Here is a 12538-nt window from a genome sequence, read left to right as displayed (position 1 = left end):
TCCTGAGAAAATTTCCTGACAGCCCTATTGAAAAACATACACTTTTCTTTAGAAAATAAGGAGATTCATTCAGGATTTTCTGATCAAGAAGCTTTAGTTGAAAAATCCTAGCCAGTTTTAATCACTTGACATATGGAAACAGAGACTTGCAGGTTATTCATTTGTATATTGATTGCACAATCTGAACTTGAAAGGATCCTGCCTACAAAGCTGAGGAATGAGGTGCCCAACGAAGCTGAGATAAAAAATTGTTACAGTTGCGTCTGATGAAAACCTTCTCCAGCTTTGTGTCTGTGCCACCTTTCTGTGCTCCACTTTGCTGATGGTTTGTGGATAGCAGTTTACAGCTTCCTTATCCAGTCCACTGGAGCACTCTTCAGTCTGTATTATAGTTAAAAAAAAAAAAGTATACAAGGGCTGCATCAGTCTGAAGGCTCTCCCTGAGCCTTCACAGTTTTCAATTCCTGTTCTATGTATACAAATGAACATTACATCTTTGTGATCATACTATTATCACTAACTCCATAACTGCAGGAGCACAAATGAAGGAAATGGAGTTTTCACCTGTCTTCTTGCATAACTCCAAACTGATTTCTAAGATGCTTTCAAAAGAAAACTCTGATATAAACTGAAAGAGAGCAGATTTAGATTAGGTATTAGGAAGAAATTATTTACTGTGAGGGTTATGAGACACTGGGAAGAGGTTGCCCATGGAAGCTGTGGATATCCTCTTCCCGGAAGTGTTTAAGGCCAGGCTGGATGGAGCTTTGAGCAACCTGGTCTAATGGGAGGTGCCCCTGTTTATAGCAGGGGCTTGGAACTAAGTTCCCTTCCAACCCAAACTATTCTGTGATTCATTATATTGCTCTTCTCTTCAGGCAGTCATGCCCTTGTTTTCTCATTATGTTCCTTCTCTTCCTCAGACTTCACAGTGAGATACTTGACTTTCTGCTCACCAGCTGTGCATTAAGCATGTGTTTAAATACTTTCTGCATTGGTCTCCTTTATTGAGGAGGTGACATGTGACATGGTCTATTACAAGAACACACATAAAATTATAAATGGGAACTTAGTGTGTTAAGGTTAGAGAAACTGTTTGAGAAGCCTTCCTTTAATTAGCTCAATATATCTTCCCTTTCTGCTTCTTCTCTTGTTATGAGTTATGACTTAATTAATATAATAAGAAGGCATGGGCTTATAGCTACCATAAATGATGGATATTTGCAAAGATTATTTGACAGGTTACAATCAACATTGCCTTATAGAGTATGTACGAGAAAGTCTGGAAAACAAATGTCTCAGGTACATAAGTGTCTACTTACTGGAAAATGTTTTAGTATAGTAACAGGCTGTGACACTTGCTGGTAACACAGTACTGTGCACTTCTGAAGGGTAGCTTTTAAAAATGAAGAAAATAGTGAAAAGTACATACTTGATTATTCTGTCAGAAACTAGTATCTACCAGACTGCCTCAGGAGAAAGTGTTTATACTCCTCTAGTCACCAGGGGGGAACTCTTTTGTGGTCTTCTTTTAATCTGAGTCTGAGAGTTATTGCAGGCATTTGGGTGGAGAGAATAGAAAGTGTGAAGAGAAGATAACTAAACAGAGTGTTCTTGTGAGAGTGTCAGAGCTTCTGGTTACATTTTCTATTGCTTTATATTTTAGCATTATGCTTTCTCTTCAGCTTGACCCAAGCATTTGTTCTTTTGACAGTTTCATATTTGATTGCCAACCTTAATCAATAGGTGCAGTAGATAATCCCAGTGTTTTTCCCTTTGGGGTTCAGCTGGAACCTAGAAAGCAGGGTGCTGGAAGGGAGCTAGACCTCACAGAGGCAAAGCCCTTGCTTCAAATTGACTCATTCATGACTACTTTCTGTGCCACTTTGTAGTTTTTATATATATATATATATATACATATACACTAAACTGATGTTTTTAGTTAGTGATTAAAAGAGGAGCATGTATGGGTTTGAGCTGGAATGAGGCAAGCTGCTTGAAGTTTGAAGCATTAATTTGAAGAAAGCCAGAGCTTCCTTGTACGCATAATAAACAACCTGTTAACTACCATTTTCAAACAAGAGAAGTTCTCCTTCCTGCTCTGTGTTTTCAAATCAGTCAAAGCTGTAAGAGATAAATGTGTGGCTCAGCTTCAATACCCTGAGATGGACCTAAATGAAAGCACAAAGTTTGAACAGATGGTATGTCTTGTTTAAGAGCTGAAACCTCATTTCCTGCAGGGATGTGGAAAGGTTGGTTTAAACATTTGTGGGAGATGCAGACCATAAGGTCCTCAAAGCAGTACTGTTATACTTTTGTATCTCTAAAAAGATTCAAAATCAGAAGAGTAGAGGGGCTAATTAGCTACTGGCCCAGCCAGGTCACCTAAAATAAATGCTTTTTCTGTCTGATGTCTCCAGTCAACTTAGTAGTATCCACATTTCAGTGTTTTTCTTTCCAAAAGCTCATCTTTACCACAGCAGCTCAGTTACATGCCTGTTTCCCTTCAGGAGTTTATCATGCCTTCCTCTAACCTTAACATCTGAGAGCAGAAGGTTGTCTTCACTGCCTCACCTCTCCTTACCTCTTACTGGCTTCTTTCCCTTTGCACGTATGTGAAACAACAGGGACAACCTGGGCTCCTCCACTTCTGTTAGTTACCTCTTGTATTGCTGATGCTGGCCAGCTCTCAGCAGCCTCCCAAGCTTGCACAGACAGGGACATGCTTGCAGGAGCTGTCGGCCAGTCCTACCTGACAGATCTACCAGGTGACTTCTCCCATCGATGTGCCTCCAAAAGAGGTTTGTGTTTGTTTATGCAGACTAGAGTTGGAAACACTCTCACTCATCTGTCCCTTGCTTGTGTCTTTTTGCTTCCCAGCTTTGACACTATTTGAGTACCTGCATAACTCCAGGCTGAGAAGATTCAACTGGTGAATTCTTATATATAAAATATGTACTTTTCTGATAGTGCTGCAACATTGATATCTGCTTTCACCAAAATACCTTTGTAATTTCCTTCAAATGCTCTAACACAGAATAAATCCTATATTCTAATTAACAGAAGTGGGCAGATGGTTCTGAACAAGGCTCTAAACTAATCAGAGCAAATCTTAGTTGTTCTAACTTCGTTTTTCCAAGTAGTCATTCACCATCTTAACATCAACCATGTTATGTGAAAAGCTGCCACAAGGTGGTACCACAATATCTTGTAAGATGTTGGAAACTAGTTTCTTAACATAGGTGTAATGTAGTAGACGTGGATATAAAACATGCCTTTAAGATAATTCCCCTTAGTGCTGCGGAAGCATCCTCCACAGAACTTTGAATTGCTGCTATAAATTCACTAGCCAGACCCTCTGCCAACACTGATTCAACAGGACACTGATTTTTGCAATGTGCTTTTCTGCCATAAATACTTCAAATAGAGAGCTTAGGTGCTCAAGGTTAAGATGATGAAATATTTTCCTAAATTACTGCCTAAATAAGTAATTTAGTCTTGATGTCTGCCTTGATTTTTCACCTTCCTTCTCCTATGTTTTACCGCATTTTCTGCTTCTTTGGTAAGGATAAAAGAGCCTGAATTGTGTAAAGATGTTTCCCTGAAAATGCCAGGATACTCAGGAGTCAAAGGAACAAGAAACCTGGGCAGTTTTGCTGTATGGGAACTGAGCACCAACTTTGTTTTCAAGCATCTGCTATAGTGGTGGGGTCAATGTCCAGGTGAAGTGACTTACGGGCAGAAAAGAGTTGTTTAATGGTGAGGTCCATCTGCTGTTCCAGAGAGGTTTTCTTCTCTGGTCCACTACTTATTTATTATTCCACTGAGTGTCCCATCTCATGGGAATTTGGTCTTTTTCCTCAGGTTAAACAAGGAAAAAATCCTAATGAAGCCTCAATCTGTATTGTGCAGCTGTAACCCAGTCACTCTGGTTCCTTGAATCACACTCTGTGTCTTCTGTTTTTATGCTGCTTTAACACACATGGTTCACACCTCCTTGACTGAGACACTGTACTTATGCCCTAATGTCCTAGTCACTGAGTTCCTGCTGATTCAGTAATGTCTTTCAGATAAATTCAGTGTCTCCAAGTTCAAAATACCAATGTATGAACATTTTGGAGAGGAACAGTTCTCTGCCCCGTGAATACTAATAGTTATTTTGGAAAAAAAAAAAAAAAAAAAAAAGGAGCACCTAAAGATTTCCAGACTGTAATGTTCAATTGAATTCCAGGACTGTGTTTGGACCTTTCTATTCAGGTCTGTACATACTTTTTTCAATCCTTGAAGCAAAGCTTAGTGGAGTGGGTTATGCCTCTGGAATTCCATTTCTATACTCCCCATCATAGCCAAAGCTTAAAGGAGCATTATATAGACACTATCTATTGGTCCAGATCTTTGAAAGGGTTTTTTTATAAGAGTTAGTGTATATCTGAATACACAAGCTCTTATACCAAGATGCACTGTGTCTTTCAATGATATTTTTACATATTATCTGCCCAGTGGGCTGCATTTCAAGTTGCCTTTCATTAAATATATTAAATTAACATTTAAGAAGCTGACTCTCATTACATTTTTTGTCATTATTCTGCTGCCTCTGTGCAGTTTCTCTGCAATTACATTGTGCTACCTTTCTTTTTAATGTCTGCAGACTTTGTTTGCATATGAATTTCCCTAGCTTTTATGTAATTGAAGAACTTGAAGAGGAGCTCTGATAGGCTATAATTCCTTTTCTAATTTTTCTTTTTTCATATGTACTGCTAACAAAAGATCAATTCCTGGGTTAATTTTAAATTATAAAAACCTCTAATAATAATACCAGAATAATATTGAACTTTATTGCAAAAATAAGATGTGAGACAATTTTCTTTAAAAATAAAACCAGATAATTTTGTGGCACAGACTGCTTCTGTAAGTACTTTGGTAAGCAACAACGCATAAGAATTGTCTGTGGGAATTCAGTTGCCAGTGCATAAAATCCTGATTTCACAGCAGTAAAGTATGACTTAATCTATTTCCATTCATTCTAAAAGGAAGCTAAATGAAACAAAAAAAATCAACACAAAAAAACCACCAAAAAAACCCACAACCAAACAAATTTTTGTTTTAGAAAGAAACAAAATGTTTCATTTTTGTAATTATTAAATCTGTAGATACTCTTGACCTGAAACTGCATTTCTAGGGGATAAAGTACTTAATGGTGGTAAGCATTCTTTTTTATCAATTCACTTCACAGAAGCCTGTGGAGATTTTTAGGGGACAAGATGAACAATTCTTAAAACTGAAATCTTCTGTTTCTGAATCCTGTCCTTTAACATTCCTTAATTCTAATTTCAATTCAGAGTCCAGATTTTTTACCTGGTCATGTGTGGCAAAAAAAATAAAGGTGTTGGTCCTAATAAAAATGTCAGAGAAAGCTTGAAGATTTACCATTAAAAACAACTTCAACCAGCAAGCATATTTTTAAAATATCCAGTTTTCCTCTTTTAAAATGTATGCAGAAATGTAATTTTGCTAAGAAAGAAAATGTATTCCTGGCAACAGAATTCAGCTCCGATGTGGTAGGTCATTGTTACTGCAGAGAGAGCTACAGAAAGTGTGGGAATAAGTGAAAAATTGCATAAATATCAGAAAGGATGAAGTATGATCCAAGTACATTTTCTTTTAATTCCCCTTGCAGAATATAGAATTTCCAGTACTGACTCACTATCAACAGTGGAAAACATTTGAGACTGTACAAGGTTTCAGTATTAATGAGTCTGTCTAGTCTGGAATATGTTGCACTTACCATATGAAAAGATATTGTGACACAAAACCCCCTTTTATGCCATCTAACAAGCCATGGTTTTCATTTTATTCTCCTAAAAAGCTCCACTCTATTAAGAAATTCAATACATACAGGGGTCTTTCCCTGCTGCCATTTTATCTCATTACAGCAGACATAATGATTGCACTTAGAGCAAAACTCAGTCCCTTTGTTCTGGAAATTAAATTCAAATCAATTTTAAACTATTCATATTGTGCAGTTGCTGATGGGGCTTCTAGAAAAGTGACAGCACTGTACAAACTTAGAACGCACTTGAAACAAGAAAATTCCTTTTGTGATGAGGAGCTTGGGTATAGGACCAGTCTGAGTGCAGGACTTGGAAAAATATTAGCAATAGAAGCAGCAGTGTCATAGTGTCAGTCTGTGGCATTTTAGCTGGTATCTCCTACTTAATGCATTGTCATTTTACAGTGTCAAGCACTGCAGAAGTTTTCTATTGTCAGCCCATTCTGCCTGCATTTGCCTACCCATCTTCTATATTGAATACCACGTTTTAAATAACAAACTAGTTCAACCTTTCAAACGAGCTTCCTCTGTTATATTACGTGAAGAATGAGCTTACTTGAGTTTGCAATATTTCTACTTCTTTACATTCTTTGTCTTTTATCTATTTAGAAGCAAACGTCCCATGAGCCCTGGATGAACAGTATTTCTTTAGGTTAGTGGCAGAAATATCTAGAACAGATCAGAAGAACTATTGATAACATTGTTTATGTGTGGTTGCAATTAAAGCACTAGAGACTCTGTAGCCTGTGGTTAACACAGCACGATTACTCTATATTTCCAAGGGAGAAAAAGGTTATACGTTTTTAATAGAGTTTTTGCTACTGGAATTTGGTGAAGAATTGCAAAGTGAATACTGTGCAGCTCCCCAAAAAAGCTTCAATCTAGGGATGAGAGACCAGTGTGGGAGACTGAGCTGGGTAATATTTCTGTATCCTGCCTTGCTCAACTCCCTGTGCTGCGCAGGCACGGAGATGTTGCTGCCGACACAGATCATCATACATCTTCAAGATTTCTTCTCCTCCTGCCCTCTTATCTCTGCTAAAATATGATATTTAGAAGACAGCACAGTACAGATGACATTATTCAAGAAAAATGACTTATCGAAGGATTTTTTTTCCCCTTTCTTTTCTGGCTTGTGAGCCTCTAAGTTATAAGCACTGTTTTAGAAAAAATTGTTTCCCCCAGAGTTTTTACTGATGACATGCTTTTGTTTGTTGTTCCAAGACTGTTATGCATAGTAGGGAAACTACTCATAGATCTAAAAATAACCTACATGCAAACCTAAATGGAAACAGATATGGATTGAGAGACAAATCCAGCTCTGCTCATTTTAAATGCAAATAACCAAATCCATGCAATATAGAAAAAAATAAAAAAATACAAGGCAATGTCTCATTTAGGATGAAGAAATGATAACATGGCAGCTAGAAACCATAGCAACAATATAAAAAAATAAGGCAGGGAATCATATGATCTATAATTGTCTCATTTTTCTCACTAAAGTTTAAAGCATCCAGGGCTGCCTCTGAAATGTGTATACATTGATTCTGATTTCCAAGACCTAATATTAGAGAAGTTGAAAAGCTGGAAAAAAGGAAACTTTTCTGGAAGGTATTTTCTCTCAAAATGAGCAGTTTAGGAATGCTTAAAGTGGAGCTTTTAGTGATGATTTTAGTGTCACTTGTCTGTTCTTCCAAATACTTTGCGTTATTAACTTATTATTTCAAATTAAGTTATTTGAAACTTACAATATCAAACAATTTCAGTTTGGAGGCAGCACTTGCTGTTTTTATTGAATGAGGGTGAATATGCCTGGGGATGAATACACCTTGAGCTGCTTCTTGAGCTACATGAGGTATTTAATTAGTGTCAACAAATATGACAGTGCCTTTTTTCATGTTGCTTTTTTCCCCTTGTTTTCCAGTGTATTGAAAGGCAGGTTTGCTTCATTTTCTAAATTCATAATGTGCTTTAAAATTCTACCAGCAATACAAAGTGTAATTGTCATTCAGAAATAAAGATGCTATACTGATTAATTTAATCTACGTGCCCATTCTTTGCAGGACCCAAATTATATATGGTAGGTTTCCCTTTCTTAGGCATAGCAGTAAAGTCTAGATGCAGCAGGTAGTCTTCCCCAGAATTCAGAGAGTCTTTCTGGTAGAAAACGGTGGGTTTTCACCTCTCATTTTCAGAACATCTATATATTTTATATTTCTAGTTCTGATCACTTTATCTCATCATCTTTATCACCCACTAGGTGAGCCAGGGGCCCTTCTACTGGCATATGTGCCACCATTCACAGGATTCCACGTGAGCTGGACCATTTCTAATGATGTGTGGCATAGAGAGAAGATAAAAATCAGAAGCATAATGAGCCAACTCTGACATGCATGTTGTCAAACTGAATGTGTGCTAGCTGCTGGTTACTGGAATAGTTTGACCACACTGATATCACTCATCTTTGGGTAAATTGCAGCAATTTAAGCTCTTACTGCCCCTTTCTATGACTGAAATTAATTTCAAATGTTGTGTCCTCTAAAACAGTTGAACTGAATAAGGAAGGGAATCTCCCATAGCTATCTTATCGAGAGAGATCTATATAGAAAACAAGGGTAGTTTGAGCTGGGTGCAGTTTCCCCAGTGTCCAGAGACAGTGCAGGGAGGAGAGGATGAGCAGGGGACAGGTCTCTCAGGTCTAACATCAACCAACATGCCTTAGGAAAGCCCTAGAACACAGTAGAACACTGCTAATTGAAAATCCCCTTTGACAGCTCTGTAACCAGAGATTAGTATTAGACTTCCTCATTTGGGGACATGAACAAAGCTGTTACTCAATATGTGTTAATGGCTGAAAAACTCTTCTCAAATTTTGTAAGTTATTAACATGATGCTCATCTTATTTAGCAGCAGACACTGCTTGAGGGATTCTTTATTCTGAAATGTTGTTTGGCTCAAGATCAAACATAACTCTAGGAGGTTTTTGTGCAAAGCCTGCGATTGAATGTCTGTTCAATATATTTTGCATCAAGTCTATGTTGGCATTAGAGTGTTAGCAGAAAATTTTCTGACAAAACTGAAAATAGGGAGTCTTCATCTCCAACGTTTATGGAAGCATGCTGAATTTAACAAACCTTTGACAAGATGTATGTAGGAGTCTCCAAGTCCTGTATACCCCTGGAAATATACCTGCCTGCTTATAATTTGGGATCCTGTGATTCAGAAAAATCCTGGTATCAGTCTTGTGTTGAGGACTAATTATGCATTTATTATATCTGTGCATATGCTTATAACTGTTTAGGTTTCACATTATATACATGTATATTACTGGCTTTACTATTATGTTGTTATACTTTTAATTCTGGGATAGTCCTGTAATGATGTGAACACGATGGATCAGATGGGGTCTGTGAGTCTATACCTTTAGGATTTGTACTGCATGCAGGAATGGAGATTTAAAAAAAATAATAATTGAAATTTTTTTTGCATTTATTTCTTTATTATTCCTATTTGGTGGGATTTTTTTTTAATCTGTGTTTTTGTGCTGGAAGAGACTGAGTCCTTTAAAAAAATAATGATCCTCAGAATTGAATTTTTTGTTTGGCTTGACCATGTAAGCAGTGAGAGGGGAAAAAAAATGCAAGTAGCCACTTCTTGTCTTCCAGTGAAAGCAATTGGAAGGCTTGGAATGCAAACATGGTTTCCAATGCAACTTTTTACAAATGTTTTCTCTTTATCTGCAACAGTATTTTCTTCCTTTTTTTGTTATGGGTTTGCAAAAAAGCCTCACAACAAAACCTCCCTAAAAATTTCACCATAAATTCTGTAAGATAATTATTGAACATGCAAAACACTGTACTAACAACATTGTGTTCTGCTCTTCTTTTCCCACCATAACCCTGAGCTGTTACTACAATAAATAATTCTGGTCATGTGTTAGTGTTTGAGGTTCCATGGGAATAAGCAATATATAAACTTTTTAAGAATAGTAGTGAAGCTCTCCACAAAATTAATATCCAGGTTTTTCAGACATTAGTGTCTTTGGCAATGAAGATATTACTCTGATATTAAGTGGCTTTGCTCTGAAAGATCAGTTTGAAGCCTAAACATGGATCCTGCCTTCCTGGAGTGTCTGCATGTTCCCCAAATATTTGAGGGCATAAACATATTACATTTTGATAGAAGGTGAAGGTAACTTCTCAATTTCATAACTGCTGTAGAAAAAGTTATGCAACTGGGCCATCCTCATGCTGGAAGTCCTTGGTAAAGGTCTAGGATTTTGGCAAAGTTCAGACTAAATCTTCTAAATCACACTTCAATGTCTGGCCTTTTCCTTTGTCAAATTACCAGAGCTCAGATGCTTGGCTGTGACCTTTTTTTGGTGTTGTAAAGGTATGAATCACCAGGTTTAGACCTAGAAAATAAAGAGAAATAAAGAGTACTGGCTCCCATCTTTCACATCTGGGTGTTTTCACATACTTTCTGAAGTGTATCTTCAATAATAACTTACATTATTGAAGTTCTCAGAAATTTGATTGTTCAATTCCGACGGACTTCAATATGCCATAGATTCTTTTGATTAACTGCACATGACAGAGCCAGATAGTGCTCTGAGGGTTTTAAAAACTAATTTGAATGTGCATCCAATTATCATTGGATATATATGAATTTATAGTAATAGTTTATTTAAACTTCACCAAGTTTCATCTCATCTAAGCGCCTGACACAGCTTAAGAAAAATGACGAAAAGTCTTGATCAACAATCAAAGTTTAATTTTGTTAATTAAAAATATCAGTTTTAATTAGGGGCTTATGAAAGGATTCATACTCTTACTTTACACTCAAGTCTGTGATAACCCATAAAAGTGCAATTAGTGTACAATTATCTTAAAACATTCTAAATTAATTGGAAACGTGTTTAAACCATTAATGATTCTTTATTAGGTAATTACTAAAATGTATGTCAAACACTAAGTGTTGAGCATGATCTCCTCTTTTGACAATAATTATGCTATTGATCACTGAGAATCAGCCAGATGTGTGGCCATGGTGCTTCCTACTTCTGTTTTAATATAGTTGTCAGAAGAATAATATGCATTATTTTTATCAAGTTTGTTTTCTAGACATTTTTCTCTTCTCCTTATGCTTTGTTTTCCAACAGTCAGGAATTGCAGAACTCTTGCAACTATCTCTTCTACCACCAGTTTTATCTGTGATGAAGTCAGAAGTGTGCAAGTTTTAAAGGAGCACAGAGAGAGCTGTGAGATTCATGAGCACACATCAGTTTTCAAGGTACATTAGGTCCTAAACGATTGGTGGAGCAGAATTTTTTGGCTCTCCGCTTGCCCTACTAAGAAAGGTGACATGATTCTACTTCTTCCTACATGCGAGAATTTTCTATTTTGAAAATGAAAATTGGACTCGTAAGATGGGAAAATTGCTTGCTACATTTTTGAGCAAATGATGTAATTTCAGCAATCCTGACTGCTCTCTTTGCTGTGGCTCTAACCAGCAGAAATCCCCTGGTCTAGAAAGGCTACCAAGGTTGTGCTGCAGGCGGAAGTTGCAATTTTCCACTGAAATATCATTGCAAAATGAATGGTAGCTCTGGGTCTGCAAAACAAACCCACATCCTCCTTTTGTAGCTCAACATCAGTGATAGTGTTAATTTCTCTGTGAGCTGCTCAGCAAGAAGAAAAACTAGATGATAGAATAGATGACTGGTATCAAAAAATAGATATCTTACACCCTACCTACCTGAGCTGTGGCAGCACATGAGCCTAAGTACATAACTTAGCAGCATATTGGGGCTTTCAGACTACTTAATATCCTCTATTGTCTAAATGAATTAGTTACTTAATACAGTTAGATAAGAGAGAGAGAGAGAGGATCTTTTCCATAGAGGATGTGGTAGAGGGCATGTGAACAGAGTTCCAAATGGAGATTTATAGCAGCTCAAAAGGATCAAACTCAGATCTGGTGAAAGCTTTTTAATTTTTTTGAAAAAATCTTATTACTGCCTCTTGTATTTAGAGTTGTTTTCCATAATGATGATTCTTCTTGCCCATTATGGTTTAAAATACTTTTTTCTTCAATACCATGCCATAGCTCCTTTCCTCCCCTAAATATATACAATAAATCCTCCAATAGCAATGAAGGAGATGAGTTTGTGCGTTCAGAGACACCTGAAGATTGTACTAGAATCCTATCATATCTTGTTTAAAAATAACACCACGACTAATTTCTGATTTACATATTTAATTTCCTAAAGCTGTTTCTCTGATGCCTGCTTTTCTGTTAAACTGGATTTAATTGAAAAATGGTAGTAATTATTGCCATTACTCCTTCATGAGTGCATGGGGACAGTATCACTCATATATTTGGAAAAGCAAAGCATATTAATCATTAATTGAAAATGTACAAAGGAAGATTTACTTAGATTTTTTCTAAAATGCCCACACAATTAATAAATGAGGCTGTTCAATTTAAAATTTAAATGGAATAAACACAAAAAATTTTGGAGAGTCATATTGAAGATGGCTGTATTATGAAACAAATTTGCTCTGAATGCTAGAAACATTTCTTACAAAGCAGCTGACTATTAAATATTACACTTGTGTGTTATCTACTATATTCTACTCCTCTTTTGAACTGGTATACAACACATTTAAAAGATAATTTTAGGGTTTTTTACAAATTACATATAAG

The sequence above is a fragment of the Apus apus genome, chromosome 7 (assembly GCF_020740795.1).
Source record: "Apus apus isolate bApuApu2 chromosome 7, bApuApu2.pri.cur, whole genome shotgun sequence".
Classification (NCBI taxonomy): Eukaryota; Metazoa; Chordata; class Aves; order Apodiformes; family Apodidae; genus Apus; species Apus apus.
This window is presented reverse-complemented; position numbering follows the sequence as displayed.